This window comes from Pseudorca crassidens, chromosome 7, assembly GCF_039906515.1.
Source record: "Pseudorca crassidens isolate mPseCra1 chromosome 7, mPseCra1.hap1, whole genome shotgun sequence".
NCBI lineage: Eukaryota > Metazoa > Chordata > Mammalia > Artiodactyla > Delphinidae > Pseudorca > Pseudorca crassidens.
In genome coordinates this window covers 75985524-76002915 of record NC_090302.1, presented here as the reverse complement: position 1 = coordinate 76002915, position 17392 = coordinate 75985524, and the positions used below count along the sequence as shown (strand labels likewise).

Genomic DNA, 17392 nt, shown 5'->3' with positions numbered 1-17392 from the left:
GATTTTATCCTCCTGGTGATGATGGTGAGATTTATATTTCAGAAACCATTGCTTAGAGAAAGCTGGACTAGAGGCAGGATGACCACCTTGGAAGTTGTTTTAACAGTATGAGGAGACAAGGGGATGAATTCACAAGATATTTAAGTGTCAGAGTAAACATGACCTAGTGCTGACTAGATATGGGAGCAAGGAAGGAGGAGGAATAAAATGTAACTTCCATTGCTTTATGTGTTTTTTAATGTTGTTTTGTTTCTGTTCTTTCCTGTTTTGTTGGTTTCTGCATCTGTGTGGGTAGCAACATCATTCATTGACCTAAGAGAGTGTAAAAGGGAAGAGAGGTTTCATGAAGGGAGTTCCTTAGTTTAATTGTGAATCACCTGTTTAATTGTGATGAGGTGCTTACCTAATAGCCAGGGAACATGAAGGATAGGCGGATGGAAGTAAAGGTCTGAAGCCCAGAAGGGATTAGATGTCCAGAGTTACAGGTTTGTGAGTCACAAGTGCTCTATATGAGTTTGAAGAATCTTTAAAGTGCATCAGATCCAACCACAAATACAGCTGCTTCACGCAGCTCTAGAGATCTAAATGTACACTCAAGTAAAGGCCGTATCTGAAGCAAAAAGTGTCCATGTGGATAAAAGATCAGAAAAGCAGTGATTGATCTCTCCCTGTGAGATAAACATTAAACATCACTGTATGGCAACTCCTGGTAACATGTGGGCATAGGTCTTTTGTGCAGAATCACAAATGCCGATAAAACTCAGAACTTCGCAGGGAAGATATCTCATTTTGATAATCATATTTCTCCTCTTATGTAGGAATGGATATCAAACAGAAAGGTAAAAAAAACTATTTTAAAAGTCAATATATAGAAATCATATTTCTCATCTTATATAGGAATGGATATCAAATAGAAAGATACAAAAAATGTTTTAAAAGTCAGTATAGGTCATTTGTGTGAACTCAAAGTGTGGAAGTGGTTGGTCATATGGAAAGATTATTTTTTGAAGGAAATATTTCAAACAAACATAGAAAATCTAAAGAATAATGAAACACAGCCCGTATATTCACCACTATCCAGTTTTAACAGTTTTTGTCATCTTGTCATACTTGGTTTAGATCTGTTGTTTTCGTTTTTGTTGTGTCAGAAGTAAATCTTTATAGATAATGCTGAATCTTCCTTTGCAATCATTTCTGCTTCCTGCCCCGATGTAACCAGTGACCTAAATTTGCTGTGTATCTCTCATGTCTATATTTTTATTCTATATGCTTTGTTGAAATTATTGACGGTTTAAGTGTGGATGCATTTTGAGATTTTCTATTCTTTTCAATTGATCTGTTTGTCTAGCATTGTATCAGTAGCCCACCGTCTTAATTCCTGTGACTTTACAGGAAGTCTTGAAGCCGAATAGTGTAAATTTCCTAGTTTTATTCCTTCTTTGTTTATTTTGGCTTTGGCTAGATCCTTTGCATTTTCATATACATTGTAGAATCAGCTTCACAATTTCTATTTTTTTAAAAAGTCTGCTGGGATTATGATGGTATTGTGTTGACTTTATAAATCAACTTAAAGCGTCTTAAGATCTTAAAAATATTGAGTTTTCTAATCCATAGACATGGTACATCTCTCTATTTAGATTCTCTTTAATTTTTCTTAGCAATAATTTGTTTTTTTCAGTGTAAGTTGTATTAGTTTTCTACTGATGTTTTAAAAATTGCCACAAATTGAATGGCTTAAAGCAACATCCGTTAATTATCTCACAGTTTCTGTAGGTCAGGAGTCCAGGCATAGTATAGTTGGGTTCTCTGCTTAAGAACTCACAAGGCAGAAATCAAGGTGTCAGACATGTCTGAGATCTCTTCTGACCCTCAGAGTCCTTTTTCAAGCTCACATGACTGTTGGCAGAATTCATTTGCTTGGACAGTAGAACTCATGGAGGCTGTGCCTTTAAGGCCAGCAAGAAGGCACCTCTCTGAAGCTTCACCTTCTTTTAAAGGCTCACCTGATTAGGTCAGACCCAACCAGGATAATCTTCCTTTTGCCTAACTCAATGGCAACTGACTAGTAATCTAATCATAAGTGATAACCCATCATATTCACAGGTATCTCCCATACTCAAAGGGGAGGGGTTATATGGACAGGTACCTCTAAGAGGCTGGGTTAGAATTCTGTCTACCTACACACAATTTTTGATGAAAAGTACTGTATTTTTTGATACTATAATGTATTATTTAAATTTCATTTTCCATTTGTTTGTGAAGCAGATCACTTCTAATGTAATGTGTCTTTATTGCAAAGTTGTTCTGGCTATTTCATTTATCTAGAAATCATTCTCAACATTCTCCTTAAAACACTGATTTGGAATTTACTAGAAACGGACTTTCTGGTTTTGTTTTTAGTAATTTTACTAGATGCATCATCACTTCAGCCATAGTTTCTCTCTTCAATTTTTTTTCCTGCTTTTCCTTCCTTTTTGTTGTTCTCTTTGACATACTTCGTGTTACTTTGGGTCAGTCTCCTAGCTGAGTCCTAGTAGATTTTCTATCAATTTTAAAAAGCAAATTTCTGTGTCATTCAGGATTTTTAGTTACAAGTATTGGAAAACAACTCTGGCTCTCTTAAACGTAAAAAGAATTTAGCAGAAGGCAGATTCAGGCCATACAAAATAGGCATATGGACAAGAAAAAGGAAGCTTGGGAAGCTTGGTGCTGGAAAAATAAACAAGGTCACATTGCAGGAAAACTTAGTGCTTTAGTCACCTGTTTTTTATATATATGTATGTGTGTATATAATATGTATGTATATATAATATGTGTATATATGTATATATATTTAATGTATGTATATATATGTATATATATGTATGTGTATACATATATTATTTATTTATTTATTTGTCATTCCCTCAAGCATCCAAGTTTAGGTCACATCTAAGCCCCCGTCATTCCTAGGCAGCCGTAGAAAGAAGGCTTTACCTTCCCTCCAAGATTATCCTTATGTTAATGATGCAACATGCAAGAATAATGCAATATTCAAGCTCCGTCCTACTTTTCTAACAAAAATCAGAGACCTAATTGCTTTCACTTCTGGACAGCCAAAAACAAACAAACAAACAAACAAACATGACATTTTCTCTCTCGTATTTTATCTCTATATACCCGATGTTGCGGAAAATTGGAATGTAGTGGTTAGAAGAGGGAAAGGTTTAGAAATAGAAGAGAGAAATGGTTGACCTGGGTCTATTCTTGAAGTGAAGAAAAAAAAAAGCAAATTGATAGGACAAACAACCTACGGAGTATTTATTATGTTAGAAAAAGTCTGGCCGATGCAACTAAGAAGTCAGAGGTTTAAATTCTGCTTCTCCCTCTTGGCTTGTTGACCCTAGGCAAGCTATTTATCCTCTCTGACTCTAGGTCTTCTCAGTCGCCAAGTAGAAATAATCACATCTGTCTCCCAGGTTTGCTGTAACAATTAAATGAGAATGTGTATGTAAAGCATCCAGCACAACACGCTAATTAACAGTGGTTACTTGCCACATACTTGTTAATTTCCTAACCCTTCTTTCTCAAATGCTCTCTAACTCCTGAAACACCCTAACAGCACCACCCCTCTGAAAGGAGCTGTAGAATCTCAAGCACGCTAACTGCAACCCATCAGGAAGTGTAATTGCTATCAGACTCCTGCCATGTGTGGACTGATATTGAGGGTGGTCACGTATAGAGACATAAGCTTCTCCTTCATGGAATGGAACTTGTGATGAGACCACCGTGCTCCCTTCATTTCTTGTTTCCCATTCTAGGTACAGTGCTGCCTTACACCAAAGAGAATTTGATTTCTCCTTTCTTATTATGACTGATCTGTACTATTTGCAATGATTCCAGCTGCCCAGAATGGTTTCTCTCTATCTTTAGGAAGTCTTTTTTGTTGTAACAAAATCAGTTATATTAAATAAGAAGAGTGATGAAGATCATGTATGTATTGAACTTTAAAATAAGTTCTTAAATATCTGAAGGGAAAGTACTGGTCATTAAAGGGAATTTCTCAATTTATGCAATTCATGGAAGAATATTTTTTCCAAAATAGGCTAATTTATTTGAAATTAAAGAGAAATAAATGTTATAAATTAAAACCTGTGGGAAGGTATTGAAAAACAACAAAAATAGGCTTTGTTTTAGAAGAGTGATTCTTAAACGTTAGTGTGTCTAAGTGTAATCTAGGGAACTGTCATTTGTAGAATTTCCAGTCTCAGTCCAAAAATGGAGTTTATTCATTCTGGAGTGGTGCCCAAGAAGCCACAGTATTAAACATACTTTTTGGTGATTTTGATGAGCTAGTCCAAAGGGCTTTTTTTCTCCACTAGGAAGATTTCTTGAGAGGTTTTTACCCACCATGGATTTTGCCAAGAGGTAGGGGAATCGGATCCACATCTAGACAGCAGTGGGTGGTGACTCTTCAATAGTTGTAAAGCAGGATCTCAGACTGGTGGCCAACGACCAAAACCAGTTCACAAACTTGTTCTGTTTGGCAAAAGTAGTGTTTAAAATGTTTGTAACGCCCTAAGGCTAAGCTTGCTTTCTTCACTTCACCATTAACTGTCCCTTTGGCTTCTGGTTATAGTCAACCAAGCTGTATTCACATTTGAGTGATGTGGCTGACCCTGAGGCATTTGTTTGTAAATTCTGAACATTTAAAGGATCACTTTCTAAAGAGTGAGGTATTTGGGAACTTTCAGGGGATGATTCAGTTATGTTTGTAAGTTCTCATTTGACCAGGCCAAGCCAACTAGAGTCAAATTATGCACAGTTTTTCTACACAAGGCTGACAAATTCTGGAGAAGTCAATGCAGGTTGGACCCCTACCCCTCTTCTGTAATACATTGGTTTACTTCTCTGTCCACTGTACTAGACTCTGAGCAATACCTGGGCAGGAACTGAATCTTTGTACTTGCCTTATCCTCAGAGCCCAGCACATTATATAGAACTTAATAGATGCTTAAAAGTCTGTTGAGATGAAAAGTCAAAAAGGAGGGAAAAGAAGGGAAGATCGAAGGAAGTATGGAAGGAAGAAAGGAAGGAAGAAAAGACAATGAAGGAATGGGAAAGGAGGAAAGGGGAAGGAAGGGACCAGAGAAAGGAGAAAACGGAAAGGAGTGAAAAAGAATGGAGACAAGTTTGTGTGGAGAATTGGGGAATGTAACTGACTGAATCCCTCATTAAAAAAGCAAGCAAGAATATGGACTATTTCAGTTGGCATTTTCTAGATCATAATTAAATTCAGAATTAGGCATCTTTGAGCAGACATGGAGAATTGTTTGTGTTTGAGTGTCAGGCACTGGTTTCTCAGATGTTGATTGAATTGCCCTAGATTTTGTTTTATGTCACTTAGGGGGCTTTCTGCTGGGTTTCTGAAATGAAAGCATTAAATGAATATCTTAGAATATTATCTTAAGCTTGTAATTACTAATAACGTAGCAAAACATACCAAATGGGCATCAGCAAAACACCAATGTGCTATTTATATTTTAATCTAATCATACACTTTTTGTCCCAATCTATCAATGCAGTCTTCTCCTTGTGTCTATATTTTTTTCATTGGAAAAAACTGGCTCAGAAGAGAGAGAGAAATATGTCAATCTGTTGCTTTCAGAAAATTAAGCTCCTTTAAAATTGAGTACTCAGAAATCCTGTTATTTTGTTTGTTGGCTTTGGTAACTCCTTTCTAAAATAAAACCTACCCAAAACATGATTCTTTAAGAACAAGTGAATTGAAAATCGATAAAGTTGTTTAGACACCATGTAGAGTAACCTGGGTAAGAGAGTAGTGTATCAGAAAGATAGGAGCATCATGAGTTTAGGTGCTCACCCAGACCTGCTGTGATCTTATGACCTCTGGGATGTCACTTCATTTCCTGGAGACTCAGAGTTTCATCTGTAGGTTGAGCAAATCTCTCATATTCAATTTACAAGAATTTAGAATTGATAGTACGGCACTATCAATTAGCTGCACATCTTAGCTCTCTTTTTCAAAGGCTCTATGTCCTTGGGCAGTAATTTAAAATCTTTGTTTTCATCACCATGAAGTGGATATTATTATAATACTTATTTCACATGGTATTTGAGACAATTAAATGAGAAACTACATATAAAACAGATAGCAGCAGGCACATAGAGGTAGTAATGATATTTGTTGATGACTCTTGCCTGCTGGGAAATAACCTGTGATTTTTACATCTGACTAAATGAAGAAAAAAAAAAAGAAGTTAGAAGCGATAATTCTGTGACTAAAAAATGGTGACACCTTTCCTTTTCCAGTATCAATGATAAGAGGGGACAGATTTCAAACGTCTAAGGCAGAAAGCCTCATAACTTTGACCACTGATAACCTACCTATTCCTACATTCCTGATGTTCGTATTCTTGAGGTTTGTGCGGGAAAAGGAGCAACTTAGATACAAAGCTTGCAGAGCGTGCTAAGCAGTCATTTAGCAAATGCACTGATCTCATAGAATGCTGAGTGCTCGTATGGTTTTGTTGGCTACCTGGAGGGCTTTGCAACGTGCGTCCACGGGGAACATGAAGCACATCCATGAGATAAAGTTTAAAGAGCATCATATCAACAAGTACAAATCAATATCCTAAGAAATGAGTGCTAGGTGCTAAGGGGATCCTTTGGAAAGCTTTCTTCGAAGCAATAAGATAAACCAAAAGGGCAGTAGAAGTGTGCATAAAGAAAGACAAAGAAGACCAAAATTCAATTACAGAGCACTAAAGGCCAGACCAAGAAACAAGGAAACAGGGTCTGTGAATGTTTGAATTTCTTCTACTTTTTAAAAATTTTATTTTGGTTTTGTTTTATTTTAGATTCACATACAACAGTATTTTATCAATAGGTTCTGTATCCCATGCCCCTATCTAGAACCTCTTTGAACACGGTCAAAATGCATTTAAAAAATTTAAATCAACATTGTTGAGGTATAAATTATACAAAATTTAATATACACAATTTAAAATTCTTCTTAAAAGAATACAAATTTCTCAAAAATAAGAAAAACATTTATTTTTTATAAGACTTGTTTTCAGACTATTTGTTTCAGTAATAAGCAGAGACTCAAAAAATAAAAGAGGAGAAAATTAAACCATTTGGAAACCATATTGATTTTAGTAAATATTTCTTAACTTTTTACTTAATTTGTAGGAGTATTTTTAGAAGTATAATCTGTGTCTTTTGTTTTCATGTCCTTATTCAAGATCGTATCTTCAGACAGGGGAAGGGAAGTGCAAAACTTTCAAGCATTTTTTTTTCATTCTAAAAATTGGTCTTAGAATAAAGATTCAAACCAATGTTGTAGAATTAGTACTTCTTATGAACACCTCATGAACTTCTCTTTAAAGAGAATACATGCATTTAATTTTATATATCCTCTTTGAGAAAATAAAGGGAATAATAATACAAGAGTTATGTGAAGCAACTTGTTGTATAATAATGCCCCCACCAAAATCTCTTAACTTGTGTAGACCACACAGAACTGTACTGCAATGCCTAATACACCCATGTGGGAGGCACTGACTCTGTGTTGGAGGCCGGAAATATCAATGTACTATCACAACCTAACTGGTTGGAGTTTTTTGGAGCCATCATGACTCAGTTAGTGGGCTTAAGAGTGACACAAAACCATCACTTCCAGTACAAACTGTACGTGAGTTGACTGGGTATATCAGTCCTTTCATATTGTAGCTTACCCTTGGTCTGTAATGCTTTGCTCACTGGCAAACTTCATAAAATCCCTTGTCTGGTCATATAGTGGGTGGGATATAAAATAAGTCCGGTTATTTTAATTTGGTCTAATGTTGCTACCTTTCTTGTTTACCAGTGTATGTCAACAAATCAGAATAGAATAAATAGTAGACTTTTATGGGGAGAATAAGTGCATTTTCATTATGTATTTGAGCACCTAATCCCATATCTGGCACAACTGAGGTACTCAATTAAAATTTGTGGAATGAATAAGTGTGTTATTGGATGAATCAGAGTTCAGTGGAAAACCTTTTTATTCACTACTTAAAACACACACACACACACAGACACACACACACACACACAGAAAACCTACCCATTCAAAGAAGGGATCAATAGCATCGTTTCTGTATAATGAAATAAAGCCATTTTAGAAAGCAAATAGTTATCCCGATTTACTTAGTTTCACTCTTTTACAGTAAGTGGCAGAACTGAAGTATTAGAAGTCACACTAGTTCACAGATGGGGCCTTCCAAAACAAGTAGCTTTCAAAAATTCCTCACTTCAAAGTCAAAGTCAGTTCTGTAGCTTGGAGATTATGTTTAATTTCCACTTCCCTGTCATTTAGTCTACTAAATTACTTCTTTAGTCTACTAATTACTTCTTCTAATACCCTGCCTGGCCACCAAGGGACCAAAAAGGTTTACTACTCATGGAAACAGATTTGTTTTATAAAATAATTGATTTGATAATTTTCAGAGTATCCTCAAAGAAGAAAAGAAGGAAAATAATTTAGGGCATGAATAGAAACATTTGCATCCAGAAGTTGACTAAGATTTTAGCTTAATATATACCAGAGCTTGGATCAATAGATTAGAAATTTTCAGCCATTGTGTGTGTGTGTGTGTGTGTGTATTTATGTGTGACACTAATAGCATCAACACAACACTTGAGTTTTGAATTGCACAATGGTTATTTGGTGTCTAGGTATACATGTCTTTTTTTAAAGGACTTATTTTGAAGTGTTGCATTTTATTCTGAGGTATGCATTTGACTTCAGCCCCTTACCGTCTTACCATTCTTGCTGAAATGGCACAAACAGATATCTCACTACTGTGTCTTTTAATGAAATCTCCACATGGACTTCTGGGAACACTTGAGGTTCTAATCACAGGAGCATGAGAATATGTCATTTTGTGGCTTGTTAAAGCAGTCTTTGCACCTGTGTCCATGACTCTGCAGCATATAATCACTCACATGAGTCCCCCTATAGACTTAGAATAATCTCTCAGCCATTTATGTTGCACCACTTAGAAAATAATAATATTTATTTTTCTTGTATATGCATAACTAAATATGGTTGTTGTAGCTAAAAAATCTAGTCATTATTTAAGGCTACCCTGGGAAGACCAATAAGCAAATCTGTCCATCAGTATCTTTCTAAATTTCTATTGAACAAAGTTCTTTGCGTGGCAGGTATCAGTGCGATTAATAAGAGTTGTTGATTATGCATGGGTTTTTTTCTCCTTGAATGGAAGTTAAACATGCTTATGAAGTGTAAACACCATATTTACTCCTATGAATATAAATAGTTGAAGCATTAAATATGTGGTAGGTTGCCCCAATATTAGTTATCTAATTACTTTCCTTGGTTCTGGTCATTTGTTTGTGTACAGACTCTGGCTACAACATGTTCATTTTGGTTACTGTCTTATGGTCTGTATTTTGATTTAGATAATGGTGGCTGCTGGATTTGAAGCCCATCATATATGGCCCTCAAAGGTGTTTCTCACACACTATCCTACAGATGTGTTTCAATTCTTATACTGGTAATGTTGCCACTGAGCGGAATGTCAGAACTCACAAAGGAAACTGTCCTTGATCTAGACCATCATGTGGATTTTCTTCTAGCTGCTGATGAGTTTTGTCCTCATTTCCCAGTTACCCTGAGAATACCATGGATAGAGTCAGAAAAATACTTGAGTACTCCAAGTGGTCACCTACATGAAGGAGAAGGGGTATACACTATAAAATGTGTGATTTTTTAATATCAATAATATCACTGACAGCTTAAACAGATCAATAATAACATGAAGAGGAGCCTCTGTAGCACATAAACTTCAGTCTTCTGGCTTTAATGTTTATCAGCACCTTGAGAGGCATCTATTGCCCCTCACACACTCCTTTATGATTCCCTTATTGATTAAGCAGTGATGCCTCCTGGACCTAGGAGATGGTTCACTGTTTCTCAGTTAAAATGAAGAAATACCTTGTTTGTTGCAGGTTCATTTCAAGGAGTTGACTTGTGGGACTCTGAGAGATGCTGCTGCCCATGACATGTTGGAATTATCATGATCAACTACCCAGTTTGGATTTCACCCAGTGGCCAAGAGCTTTGCATGGTAGACAGCAAGGGTTGGATTTTTAAAAAGAGTAAACCAGGTAAGATTTGAGGGAGACATCTGATCATTTATCATTTGTTTAGGCACTTCTAAGGGCTTTAGTGTGCTGCCAAGATGGATTGAATAATGTATAGCTTTTCTGTTTGCTTTCGAAGTCCACCAAACAGGTTGTTGCAGAATGGTGCTCCCTTGGATTCAGGAGAACGGATATAGTAATAATTGAGTCCCTTTTTCTCGAGAGGAGAGGGAAGTTATTTTATGATACACGTAAAGAAGACACGAGATACTATGGGTGATAGTTTAGTGCGATAGCCCAAAATTGCAAGCTAAGGAGATTTCCTCTTTAAGGAACTAGTCTGAACTAGAATGAAATAAGTAGTTGTACTTTTGGAAAGTTAAGTAGGGAAAGTGTTGCCTTTAAGTATTTATATTTTACATGATATAGAAATCTGAGTATCAGTTCATAGCATATGAACTTATATATATGTTTCAAGGTTATTCCAATTTAGAAGGTAAACCATTATTTTGTCTTTTATTTCTTTGAAAGTATTTATCATTCTAAATCCTGTTCATCTAAGTATTATTTAAAACGGTAGCACAATGACATAGTCCATTGTGGCTCCTGGAATTTAAAATGTTACACATACTCTTATTCAACTATTCTCTTTGAGACTTTTGTATTTCATTCTGGAAGCTCTTTTCAACTATTATCCATAGTTTGGTCAGATCTTATTATCTTTCTCTTTAACTCTCTTCTTCCTCTATAACATAATTTAAATTTGTTGTCAACAATTAGCTGGGGAAACTACAAGTTATTCTTGTCTTCTGATTTTAAGACCATCAAAGCTCTTACATCAAAATTTTATGAATCCCAAAGCAAGATTTTCTTTAAGTTCAATTATAGAAACAGAAAATATAAGTAAAATTTAATCATTTAGAAAACAACAGAGATTATTCTAAGTCACTTGAAGTCTTTATTTTTTAAAACAAATACAGCTCTTTTATTTTCTGAAAATAAAGAAAATGGAACTCAGTTAATAAATTATACCCTAAGGTAATTATTTGGTTATAAATGAGAACTTTGAAAGTACTTGAAAATAATTGATTTTTTAAAGTTTAATAAATATCCCTTCCCAATCCCCTAATAACTTATTTGTCTATAAGATGATATCCTGAGAGTATGAAACTCAAATTAGTCATGAATTCTGAATTTGTTAGAGATAGTATAGATCACCAAACTCATGGAAGAAATCCTTATTTAATGAACTGAGTTAGTGGATAATTGTTTGTCCTGTTTTGTGGCAAATTGGGTTACCCACATTTGGAAGAGTTCTGCAAGTCTATAAATAAAAGAGACATCAACATGCAGGATGAATTTGTGGGATAAAGTTCAACCTAGTTCCATGCTTCATTGCATTGGTATCTAACAAATAATTATAGCAAGAATGCTTCATGACAGACTTCCATATTCTTAAGCTTTTAAGTCTTAATCTCTGGGTCCAAAATAAATTTCATCCTGACTATGTTTATTTCAATATTTTCACCAAAATTGGGTTGCATGTTAAAACATCAGACTTAGAAAGAAGAAAGACAAAAAGGGGAGAGATAAAATTATATCTATTTTAAGGTAAATAATTATGTGTTAATGTAATCATTAGTAATTATTTATCTTGTCACAAAGGAAAAGCTCTTCTCCATTTGTGAGATAAGTGTTTTTATTCTTTAGAATACTTTATCTTTTTGGACTGTATGTCATCAATGTAGAAAAAAGGTATACAATACTTTTGATCCAAGGATCGTAAAGAAACATAACTTTTCTTCACAGAGTCTTTTAAAGTGAATCCTGTTGCTTAGGGTGACAGAGATAGTAAATTCCACTGTTCTATATAAAAACATACACTTTAGAAGGGCCCTCTGGACATAAAAGATTTGACAATGAATTCATATATTTTCCCAGTTAAAGGTTGACTCTTTTAAAATGAACAGAAAATGTATACATTATAGTTTTATACTTATATTAGTTTGAAATTCACTTTTCTTCTCTGTTGTAAGAATGACAGCTGAATTTTTATGGTGACGCATGTCAGCTTCTCCATAAAGTTAAAAGAACGTCAAGATTTCTGAATTCTGTTCTCAGAAGTTTGTGACAAAATAATAAAAATTTGCACTGCTTCTTAGCCTAAAAGCATTTTTTCTTTCTTAAAGCATTTTTAAAGTAAAAGTTTGCCTAGCTCAAGATAACATTACTGTATGCTTGTACATGGAAGCAATATTAAGCTATAAAGACAGGATATAAAAGGTGAGATTTTTCAAAGCACTTCTGATAATCGCATGACCCCTGTAATGGGATTTGTCGTTTCCAGGGTGGTTAATGAAAAACATTTAAGTTGCACCTGTTTAGCCAATGTGTCCTTTACTCTCTGCAGAGTGTGGGCATTTTCACCTGTGCCACTATTCTGTTGTTGTTTTTTTTAACATCTTTATTGGAGTATAATTGCTTTACAACGTTGTGTTAGTTTCTGCTGTGTAACAAAGTGAATCAGCTGTATGTATACATATATCCCCATATCCCCTCCGTCTTGTGTCTCCCTCCCGCCCTCCCTACCCCACCGCCCAATCCCACCGCTCTAGGTGGTCACAAAGCACCGAGTTGATCTCCCTGTGCTATGCAGCTGCTTCCCACTAGCTAATACTACTCTCTCACTTCGTCCCAGCTTACTATGCCACTATTCTTATTCTGAGGTCTTCTGAAAATAAAACTTTGAGAACTTAGTGAGGTAGCTGTTTCCATCATGAAAAGACTCATATGAATCTTAAATACTTTTGGCTACATGTTTACTTGCTCTCCAAACAATTTTTGAATGTCAACCACATGTAAAGCAGTATGTGGCCAGAAACAAATTAGCAACCCTCCCTGCCCCGTCCTCAAATAGTTCACACTCACAAAGTAAAACAGACCAGACAGCTCACTCCAGGCAAAATGAACTAAAAAGTTTAATGATGTGTTTCAAGCAAAATTCTCTAGAAACCTAAATGAAGGATTGTTAAAAGCGACAGGAGTATTAAAAGGTCTTTAAGGCTTAAGAGGCATTTCAGCTGCACAGCTAAAATGTGGGGAGAATTTTAATCGATAGGAAATGGGTGTGAAGGCATTGTAGGCTCAGGGCACAATATGGCAAAGTCACCGTGGTGTAAAAATAAATGTTACGCTTGGAGAATGGAAACCTGGATACTGGAGTGTAGGGAGGAATGCAAAAAGAGGTGGGGCATACAGGTCAGGGCTGGACTGTCGTGTTTTTCATGCACAGCTATCATGGTTATAAATATGAAAGTGATGTAATCTAATCTATAAGAAAATGATTCTGGCATAGGGTGGAAGAGCAGGCAAGGAAGGTATGCGCAGAGAGAAAAGATAAACTAAAAACACTGAGCTCCATGAGTGCAGCAATGTGTGGTTCAGAGTTTTTTGTATCACCAGTGCCTAGAACAGTGCCTGCCCTTCGTTGGTTCTGTTGATCTGTGTTAAATGCTGAAATGAATGCCTCTCAGTGATACTCCATAAACCTCTATATTTGCAACTTTTTCCTGTTTTAGAAATGGTTTGAAAACTCTTCATACAAAGGATGAAAAGAATTTAACTTCCATGGCTTTCATCACACACAAGGGTACACACACACACACACGTGCGCGCTATACTCTCTGCCAATATGCGCTTGAAATTAAGCCTCAGATCCTGTTCCTGAAATTTATGCTTCAATTAAGACGGGGGCAGCTGCTACCCTACTTTATTTCCCTTTTGAGACTTTTATCTCTCAGGCTTTATGCTTCCCTTCATCGTTTTATCATCACATCAATCACTCTGTTTCACTCCTTGGGAACGCAGCATGCGTGGCAGACACATTTTTATGGCTAGACAGCAAACCTACCCTACTTGGCACAGACCGCTTACTTAAACCTAATTAAGTAATTCTGCTGAAAGTATCACGTCCTTTCCATCAGTGCACATTTGGTCAGAATAATAGGGAACACTTTAAAGCTATGGAAAATAACTGGGAAAGGGAGCCTGAAGAAGACACAAAATGAATGAAAATGAACTTCAACCCAACCTTCTCTCTCACAACCCTTTAATGAGCCGGGGCGCATTAACACCTCTGCTGCAGGAAACTCCGAACTCACAGCATCACTTTCACGCCAGTTATCTTATTGAACATTACCATTGTCACATGGCTCCCCATTAGTACACCAGATTCAGTACATTTTGTATGATTGAGTCATCTGTTTTTCAGAGAAGTGCTCTTATAGTCTGGGAAAAACCGAAGAATTTCTTTCTAAATATGCATACTTAATGTAATGAAGATATGATTCACTAAAATGTAATATTCTTGATACCAGGGTCTTTGTCTTTCTTCTCTAGGATTTTAATTCTAGAACTACATACTAATTCAATAAACATATCTGATGGGTGAATGAATGAAGATCAACATTTGTGCTTCAGATCAAAATCATAACTTCTGAGTTTTTAACAGTTGGAAATATCTCTCTTGTTAGTGGGGCCACTGGTATTTGATTCATCCTCTCCATTGTTAGATCAAGGGTATCTTATCCTCTTATGGTTTTAAACACTGCTGTTATTTAGTAACAAATATTTTTAAATCACATAATGACATATAATAGTACCAAAGGTCTACAGGTATGGAGAATTTAATCTGACATTAAGGAACAAAAAAAAAAAAAGGCAAAACATTTACTAAATGTCTCATTGCTTTTATAAGTGAAGTATAGTTCTCTTTCACAAGCTATCACAGATTTTGAATTTTTATTTTTCTGGATCTCAAGTGCTTGGGAGAAAGAAGTAAGGTTTTGGCTTTTTCCATGCTGTTGGGTATGGACTTCTCTGGGTAGAAGTCACTGGAATACTACCATGCTAGCAAGCTACCCTCTTCTATTTTGGGGAGGCAGGTTATCACAAAATGTGGTTGTAAATATACTGTCACATTTACTGGTACTGGCTTTAATTAAGAGCTAGGTTTGAATCCCAGCTCTGACACTTAGCAGTTATGTGATCCTGGGCAAGTTATTTATCATCCCAGAGCTTTGATTCCCAATAGGAAACATGAAGATATTAGTAGGGGTCCCATGGTGCAATTGTGAGGATTAAATGAGATCATAGCTATAAAACACCCAGAAATCTGACACATTATAAATATGCTACTGCTCTAATTATTATTGATTATTATTTTGATTATTATTGCTCTAATTATTATTATTATTTACGATCTACATGTGTGGCAGTTCTATCTAGAAATCCATTTGTTTCAACCAAATGTCAGAATATTTTACCAGTGTTCCCAGAAGTAAATGAGTTTTAAAGTACTTAGCAGAACACCTGACACCTCATAAGCGCTCAATAAGTATTAGTTGTGATGGTGATGGTTATTATTATTATTTATTTATATAAGCATTTCCCTCCCTCAGGTTCTTTGAAGAGATCTTGGTCTAATCAAATTATAGCAGCAAGGTCCTTCTTAGAATGATGACAGGTCGATGAGTTATGGTTAGTGTTGTGACTTTGAGATAATGCCCCGTTTATCAGTCTGTTATTGGTCATATTACAATCCTGTTGCTGGGTGCCCTGATATTGAGGTAAATAGCATCTTCTTTATAACCAAAGATCACCAGAATGATTTTCCTTACCAAATTATAATCTTTAGAATCAATAAAATACATTGAAAGCCAGGACACCATCCCCCCCATCCCCCCCCCGCCACTGGATAACAAAATCCACGGATGCTAAAGGTCCTTTATATAAAAATGGCATAGTACAGTGGAATGCCATCCACCATTGGTTGAATCCACAGATGCTTACATGTGGTTATGAAGGGACCACTGTATCTTACCACAGCAAACAAATCATCCTGATCTGCTGACATGATTCTCTAATTTGGAAATACTACTTATTATATAATACATGCATAGAGACTGTCATTAGAGGTCCCTGACATTAATCAAGCAGTGTATATAATTATGCCGTTAACCTTTTCTTTTTGTTACATGTATTTTATAAGAAAGACTGACATTAATTTTGAAATGAAAATTTAGAATTAAAACTATACTTAACATAGTAAAATAATACTTTAAAGACTGTCATGATTAATCTTACAACCATACTAGGAGATGAATGGGGATAAATCCAAGACAATTCCATGAATTTCTGGTCAGTGCTTTGTAGACTATTGGTTTTGAGTGGCTCCAGTCTTCTCAGGAAAAGGCAGAATCCAGATCATCAGCTGAGGTGTGAGGGAAGACAGTGTAGACTAGAAAACTGCAGTGGGAGGTGGAAAATGAATCAACCAAGGGCAAATTAAGGGATTCCAGGCTTAGGCAGAAGCGCCTTTTAGGATTAGACTGTGGCTGTTGGCAACAAGCCAGGACTGAAGAGCAGCTCATTTTCTCTCAGCAGCTCATGGTTGCCCTCAGTGAGGGGCAGAGGAATCCCATGGTGGAAAGGAAAGGAATTTGGGGATGCACTGTGGTGACAGAAGTAGCACTGAAGTGATGAACTGTGGAGGTAACCAGCAAGTCGAGCAACATCATGCCAGGGGTTAACAGCTTGACAAAATGTGTGCAAGAGGGTTTGGACTGAGCAGTAGGAAATCCCTGAGTGAGCAGAGGGAACATTTCATTAGAAGAGATTTATTCATTCTAAGGATAAGATTTAGCATGAAATTAAGATACTGCTGGAGATAATCTTTACAAAGTCTCTTCTGCAGCAGTGTGAAAGGAAGGATAACCAAGACCGGATTCTATCATGTCTCTTTCTGTTGAAGCCAACAGTGACAATAGCAATAAAATAATAACGATAACCACCCTAAATTGAATTTTTGGATCAATACAGGTCATTTATATTAGTAGCCCTTTAGTGTAGACATAATTATATACATATTCAAGATGAAGAAGAAGACTTAGAAAGGTTAGTAATTTTCCCAGGCTCACACTGGTAATGTGTGTCAGGGTGAGTTTTCTCCCAGGATCTCCTCTTTATAAAACCTGTGAGTTTTCCGTTCTATTATTATCCTCTTTTTCAGTTCTTAAAACTAACAATCCAATTCCTGTGCCCTTATATATAGGTGCAAATTTGCTCTATTATATAATAAATTTTTATAATATTGTGTAATTTCCTTCTTGTTGCACATGTGTGTATTTTGCTTTTCCATGGACTTGAAAGAGGCTTGAGAGGTACAGCCCATAGTGTTTCT

The 17392-nt window shown here is 36.0% G+C and overlaps 1 long non-coding RNA gene across 1 annotated transcript in view; it reads left to right on the top strand.

Moving 5' to 3' along the window:
• The window catches only part of LOC137227087 (uncharacterized), an 891048-nt gene extending 880876 nt beyond the window's left edge, over positions 1 to 10172 (top strand). The window contains exon 6 of the long non-coding RNA XR_010944687.1: positions 10018 to 10172. This is a non-coding gene — a long non-coding RNA (uncharacterized lncRNA). The remainder of the gene's footprint in view (positions 1 to 10017) is intronic.
• The last annotated feature ends 7220 nt before the right edge of the window (positions 10173 to 17392 follow it).